This window comes from Nanorana parkeri, unplaced genomic scaffold (assembly GCF_000935625.1).
Source record: "Nanorana parkeri isolate BGI_ZX_2015 unplaced genomic scaffold, ASM93562v1 scaffold1441, whole genome shotgun sequence".
Lineage (NCBI taxonomy): Eukaryota > Metazoa > Chordata > Amphibia > Anura > Dicroglossidae > Nanorana > Nanorana parkeri.
The window spans coordinates 282,440-289,019 of NW_017307709.1; the positions used below are offsets into that span (position 1 = coordinate 282,440).

The window sequence follows — 6,580 nt, forward strand, 5'->3', positions numbered from 1 at the left end:
TGGGTGACACCCGGAGCGGTAACCGAGTGTCACCCCGCCGAGACGTCATCGCGCGGCAGTATTCTGATACCTGCCGGCGGCCATCTTGGCGATGGACGCCGGCAGAGAGAGGGGGGGACAGTCACCCGGCGGGATAAGGTAAGCCGCCGGGTCCCCTCCTCTCTCCTGATGCTGTCGGGCGTTCGGTCCCCCGGCGGGCCGCACCCCCTGCAGCCCCTTGTGTCGCCACTGCTAGGGACCCAATCTGCAAACACACAACCAGGGCTGTCTTTAAGGCGGGGCAAAAGGGGGCAGCTGCCCCAGGCCCAGTCATTGCTGTGGGGCCCTGTACCCCATAAACTCTGGCTAACGCTGCATCTGCACCGGCCGCCTCTTCAGCATCGGGGAGGGTGCTGGCACAGCAGGCTCCGGATCTACAGAGGCAGAGCCAGCTGTCAATCAGGTAGCGGGGCTGGATCCTGACAATATTGTCGCGATCTTTCCGAGCTGCAGTGCGCTCTGTGCTGTCGGCATATAGCAGGCAATATTGCATGGCGAGGGCAGGGTGTGGCAGGGGGCCCAAGAAAATGTTTGCCCAGGGTCCAATCAATATTAAAGATGGCCCTGCACACAACACGACACGGATCCCTTCCTCACGTCACCCATTCAGCTGACCGTCTATGTTCATTCACACGCGCAATCCTCTGCAATGAACACCGCCCGAGATCTACGGGGGACATATGGACTGAGGTTATGACTGAACTCCAATGTTTACTCACCTAACGCACTTGTTTCCTTCTTGTGTGTTTCTAGTTGTGAAGTGAGATCACCGACTACAAAGAAATATATAAATAAAGACATAAAGTACATAAAGAATACAAAATAACAATGAATTGTATGATAAATAAAAGAAGAATTTCCAGCCATGCGGTTTGTCCATGCTGTACCCTGTCGCAGCCATTCTAGACTGCCCAGTCATCGCTCACCATCACTTCTTATATACACTGAGTGGCCGGATTATTATATACACCGAGTGGCCAGATTATTATGACCCCCCCCATCAGTACTCGGTTGGGCCGCCTGGTGACTCCACGAGATGGTGAAAGGCGATGCGAGGAATCTGACACATCGCTGTTGCCCTTCTGTTGTCTTGTACCAGTCTTGCCCCTCCCCCGTTCTGCCCTAACACTGGGGGGTCATAATAATTGATTTACATTTTTTTTCCCACCTAACTTTATTGCTATCACACAGGAGAAAACAATGACCTATGTGATAGCAATTGGAGGTGATGACAGGTTCTCTTTATTGACCCTGTCACCTCCAATACAGGAGTTCTAGAGCAGCGCTGTGCTGGAACTCCCGTGGCAGGTGAGAGAGGAAGAGCGCAGCACGGCACGGCACAGCACAGCACAGCACGGCACAGCAGAGCACAGCACAGCACGGCACGGCACAGCAGAGCACAGCACAGCACAGCTCTCACCTCTCACTGTCTACACGGAGCGGCAGGGTCACTTTTAATCCCGGCCGCTCTGCTCACTGCAGTGAGGGGAGACTCGGCGCCGGAGCCCGGAGGACGTAACCAGAGGAGAGAGGTAAGTGCAGGGGGGAGGGGAGGAGGCTGCAGACTTTTTACATGTGATCGCGGCGACATCGCTGAGTTCACATGTAAACGAACAATCGGCTTCCCTCACTCTACATTTAGCTCGGCTTGTACAAAGCAGGACTGAATGTAGAGAGGGCAACTTCCCCACAAGGACACTGCTGCCGCCCCTCTGCGCCCTGCCGCCCCTTGTGGGAAATCCGGGCCTGACTGTAGGAGTGCAGTAATGGAAGTAAGTCTGATGTCAGATGAATATACGGGGAGAAGAGGAGATTTGGGAAAGTAACGACGTAGGCCAAAAGCTGTCACCATCTGATTGCTGGTTTCCCCGAATGACAAACTAAACGGATAGGCTGCAGTGAGATGATAAGGTCTATAATGACATCTGTAGCGCCCTCTAGAGTGTCGCTATCAAATTTAGTGAATATCTGGACTGCAACCAGTCTAGATACTGATAATACCAGAGCTGCAACAATTATTCGATTAAGTCGATTAAAATCGACGATGGAAAACGTTGTCAACGTTTTCCATCGTCGATTCGTCGGCTAAAATTCAAATTTCCCGCTCGACACTGCACGCCGCTCATGCCCGCTGCTTACGTCCGCCGCTTACGCCACGCTCACGTCAGTTAAGCCGCTCGCGCCTACGCTGGTATACCCGCTCACGCGACGCCGCTCACACCCGCTGCTTGCTTACGCCACGCCCACGTCAGTTAAGCCGCTCGCGCCTACGCTGGTATACCCGCTCACGCGACGCCGCTCACACCCACTGCTTACGTCCGCCGCTTACGCCACGCCCACCTCAGTTAAGCCGCTCGCGCCTACGCTGGTATACCCGCTCACGCGACGCCGCTCACACCCGCTGCTTATAGTCCTTGCTGAAGCTGGGGATGAAGGAGGTAGTGGAGACCGAATTGCAGGCTGGAGGGAAGTCGAAGCAGGATGTGCTGGTGGTTTTGGAGGGCTCTGTCCGGCCCAATAAGAGGAAGAGGTTCGGTGCTGGGATACAGGAACTTGCCTGGCGTCTTCACACTTGCTCGAACGTCAGGCAAGTGTAACGTTCAGCCTTAACTAGGGAGTGGGGGAGGAGTCCTGGAACGAGGAACAGGTGAGTGATCGAGTGCACCTGTTACAGTCCCTGAGTTTGCTGGATTGATTGCTCCTCCTGTTGCTGAGGAAAAGGGAGCCTTGGCATACAGTGAGGGAGCATCCATCCTCAGACTATGACTGTGTACCTGACTCTGACCAATCACTGAGCAGGCTGACTCAGAGGCATGGCTGAGGGCAGGTAATACAAGGTCTGGGGACACTGTGCAGGGGTCTCTTCCCCTCCTGGGTCCTCTCCTCAGGAGGTCTGTGTGTGATTCAAGTGACTGGCCTGGACCTCAGCAAATGGCAGGTGCTGAGGGGCCTGGAGGCCTAGGATACACTGATACTTTGCTGGACCCCATACACGTGGCAGGTGTTGGGCGCCTGGAACTAGAATACACCCCTGGATATCTGGCATGCACCTCAGCAAGTGGCAGATGCTGAGGGCCCAGAGATTTCCGTTCTAGCTACAAGGAAACCTGATGGAAGCTGGGCTGAAGGTGGAATCTGCTTATTGAGGAGTGTCGCGGAGGAGCTGGTAAGAGTTGCCGTCTGGACCCTGTAAGAGACCCCTCACCCTATTCCCAGGTGACCGCTATAGAAAAAGCCAGTTGTTGCTACCCGAGTCGATAGTCCCTTCCTCTCAAAGTCCTGGACTATTCTGGCTGTCCGCTGTACTCTCCATATTATTGGTCGCTCTCATAGGGCCACGGTTCTATTGACTTTGGCTGTTGCTAAGGGAGAAAGTGCAGTCCTCTGAAGCATTTCCAAGGGCATCCTACAGACCCCAACCCCTCTCTCTCCTGTTGAATCTGCAAATAAATAGCCCAAAAGACCCCGAGACTTGAGCCTGTTTGTTCCGGAGTGTCGGTGTTGCTAGTTCTGAGTAGAGGGGCCGGTGGCTGGCGTAAACAGGTAGGAGAACCTATTTCATATCCAGCGGCTCCTTCGGGGGTGAGCGCTACACATCCAACAAAGGTAAGAAGGTACGAGCGTCCGTAATGCTCAACAAATATTTGATTGTTGTAGCCACCCGGACATAACCTGGAGGGACTGTTTATATTTAGATGTTGTCAGATTGTTGTCAGTCCGATCCTGTTTTGACAGTCTAGGGCAGGGGTAGCCAAACTCCGGCCCTCCAGCTGGGGGTGGAACTACAAATCCCATGAGGCATTGCAAGATTCTCACAGCCACAGACATGACTCCCGGAGAGAGATGCATCATGGGATTTGTAGTTTCACCACAGCTGGAGGGCGGAGTTTGGCTACCCCTGGTTTAGGGTCATTTGGCTTCTCCTAAGCACTCCGTTATGGCTTGCATCTGACAGGTGTAGCCTTGCTACAGAGCAGAACAACCAATAATGGTGTGTTATGAACATCTGTGCCTCCCTAGCCAATCACAAGGAGGTTCATGGTGGCCAGTGGTGCATGCTGGGGGGAGGACATAAATATTCAGGGCTGACCATGTGACAATCTCTCTCTTCCCCAGGCAGAAGGTGGGTGCTGTGGATTGTCTGACCCTTTTAGATTTGCAGCCTATGAAGGGAAGCCATGTGCTCAGACTAAGGCCTGGGTCTGAGTCTCAGGAAGCTGAGGATAGAGATGACAGAGAGTGACTTCAGTAGGTGTGGGAGGCTTGAGAAGTAATCCTCAGCAGCAGCTGGGTGATCTAATCTGCAATGGACTGGTAGCTATTGCATCTAGTACTGCACAGCCAGGAGCTCAGGGCACTGATTACTCCAATTTGCCTGAAGCTCCTCTGTCTGTGAAGGGTGAAAGTACTTTGTTCTCTCATTATTGGAGTCTATTACTTCCTGGGTGTCCCGTGCCCCCCGACCCTCTCTACCAACGTTGTGCAATAAAAGTTCATCAGCATCACATCATCTGTGTGGACATCAGTTTTTTTTTTCCAAATTGACAATTTTTATGGATTTTTTGTTCATACTCGGGTAACACAGGAGTAGCAGAAGATATAAAACATAAAAGCAAATAGAATACAGACCAGAGCCACTGTCACGTAGTAAGGCACTCAGTAATGCATAGTAAACCCATTATGACAACAAGTCATTAGTAAGAGATGGTGTATTCAACCAGAGGAGGTTAAGACTATATTAACCAGCAGACATTACCGGCAGGGGCGTATCTGCCGCGAGGCAAACAAGGCGTTTGCCTGGAGCGGCAGGTTCGCTGAGGGCGGCACCGGGAACCCACTTCAGTCAGCAAGCTCCGTCTCATCCCATGCCTCCCAGACCTTATTGTAAAGATTCAGGGTGTTATTCAGCCTCGCGGTCAGGTATTCCATTTTATGGACATCTTTAATTCTGGTATAAAGATCTGGATCTGAAGGCGGGGTGCTGCGCTTCCAGTGGACATCAGTTTTATCAGTCACCGCTGGAGGGTTGGTAAGTGTTTTGGGAGCAGCGACACTCCAGTAAACCCTGGACAGGCTGGGCCGGGCCCATTCTATTCAGCGGCTCCTTCGGGGGAAAAGGGCGTTACACTTTCCACACTTTCAAAAAGCCAAAATATTAACAATAACTTACAAAGCCATTTACGACTCCGCCCCCGGCTATATCTCAGACCTTGTCTCAAAGTATCACCCTAACCGTCCGCTCCGCTCATCCCAAGACCTCCTGCTCTCCGGCTCCCTTGTTCACTCCTCCCATGCTCCTCTCCAAGACTTCACCAGAGGCTCTCCCATCCTCTGGAACTCTTTACCCCAACCTGCCCGTCTATCTCCCACCTTGACTGCCTTTAGGTGATCCCGTAAGACTCACCTCTTCAGGGAAGCCGATCCCACCTCAACCTGACCGCTCATCCATCACCTTCTCAAACAATTCATCCCCACACAGCTCCCTGCTCATGTGTCACTGGCCCCTCCCCTTTTAGATTGTAAGCCCTCAGGGGCAGGGCCCTCCTCACCATCTTGTCTTGAATTGTGTTGTAATTCTAATGTCTTCCTTATATTGTACAGCGCTGCGCACACTGTTGGCGCCATATAAATCCTGTATAATAATAGTCTATCTAGAAAATAAAACTTAAATTAAGTGTTTGTCAGGTACAGTGGTACCTCGGTTCATGAACGCTTCTGTTCACGAACAATTCAGTTCGCGAACAGGAAGTTCGGCAAAATTTTGCTTCCATTCACGAACTCCAAATCGGGTGATGAACACGACCGCGGTCATCTTCCCCGCTCTGACACGTGGCAGTGGCTTTCTCTTGTTGAGATCGCAGTCGCAGACAGACCTGTGCACACTTGCCCACCTCATGGGGAAATTTGATTCGGTCCGCAACCAGAATCGTGGAACGAATTAAAGTGACATTAAACTCTCAGATTATTTAACATAAAACAATACTGTAATGTGCGCCTCACTGTAATCCATGGTTGTTTCCCTTCTCTTTGCTGCTCTTCCTTTTAAATCCGTATCTGTTCTCATGCTGGGGCAGAACTTCTGTTTTGCAGCTGAGTGCCTTGTCTCTGGAATGGATACACGGTGTCTGTGTGCAGGTTCGCAACCTGAGCCAGCACTACAGGAAGAGGCACTCAGCTGCAAAGGGAAGTTCTCCCCCAGCATGAGAAGACATGAGGATTTAAAAGGAAGAGCAGCAAAGAGAAGGGAAACAACCATGGATTACAGGAAGGCGCACATTACTGTATTGTTTTATGTTAAAAAATCTGAGGGTTTCATGTCACTTTAAGTTCGTGAACCAAGCTACCGCTGTATATATTATCAGATCTTTATATTGGCTATGTAGAATGCTGATATTTATAAACCCCCCTTGACATCACAGTGGCCATCTTACACATGAGCCGAGCGTCTTTGAGCATTTTTTCTGGATTCTTTTGAGCGTTTTAGACTTGAACTTTTTTTTTTTTTTTTTTCCAATAAAAACCTGGTTTCCCGGCAAAAAAA

At 51.3% G+C, this 6,580-nt stretch overlaps 1 protein-coding gene across 1 annotated transcript in view; it reads right to left on the reverse strand.

The window, feature by feature from the left end:
- LOC108798276 (C-type lectin mannose-binding isoform-like) overlaps positions 1 to 6,580 on the reverse strand; it is a 37,098-nt gene that overhangs the window by 18,893 nt on the left and 11,625 nt on the right. The window lies entirely within an intron of this gene.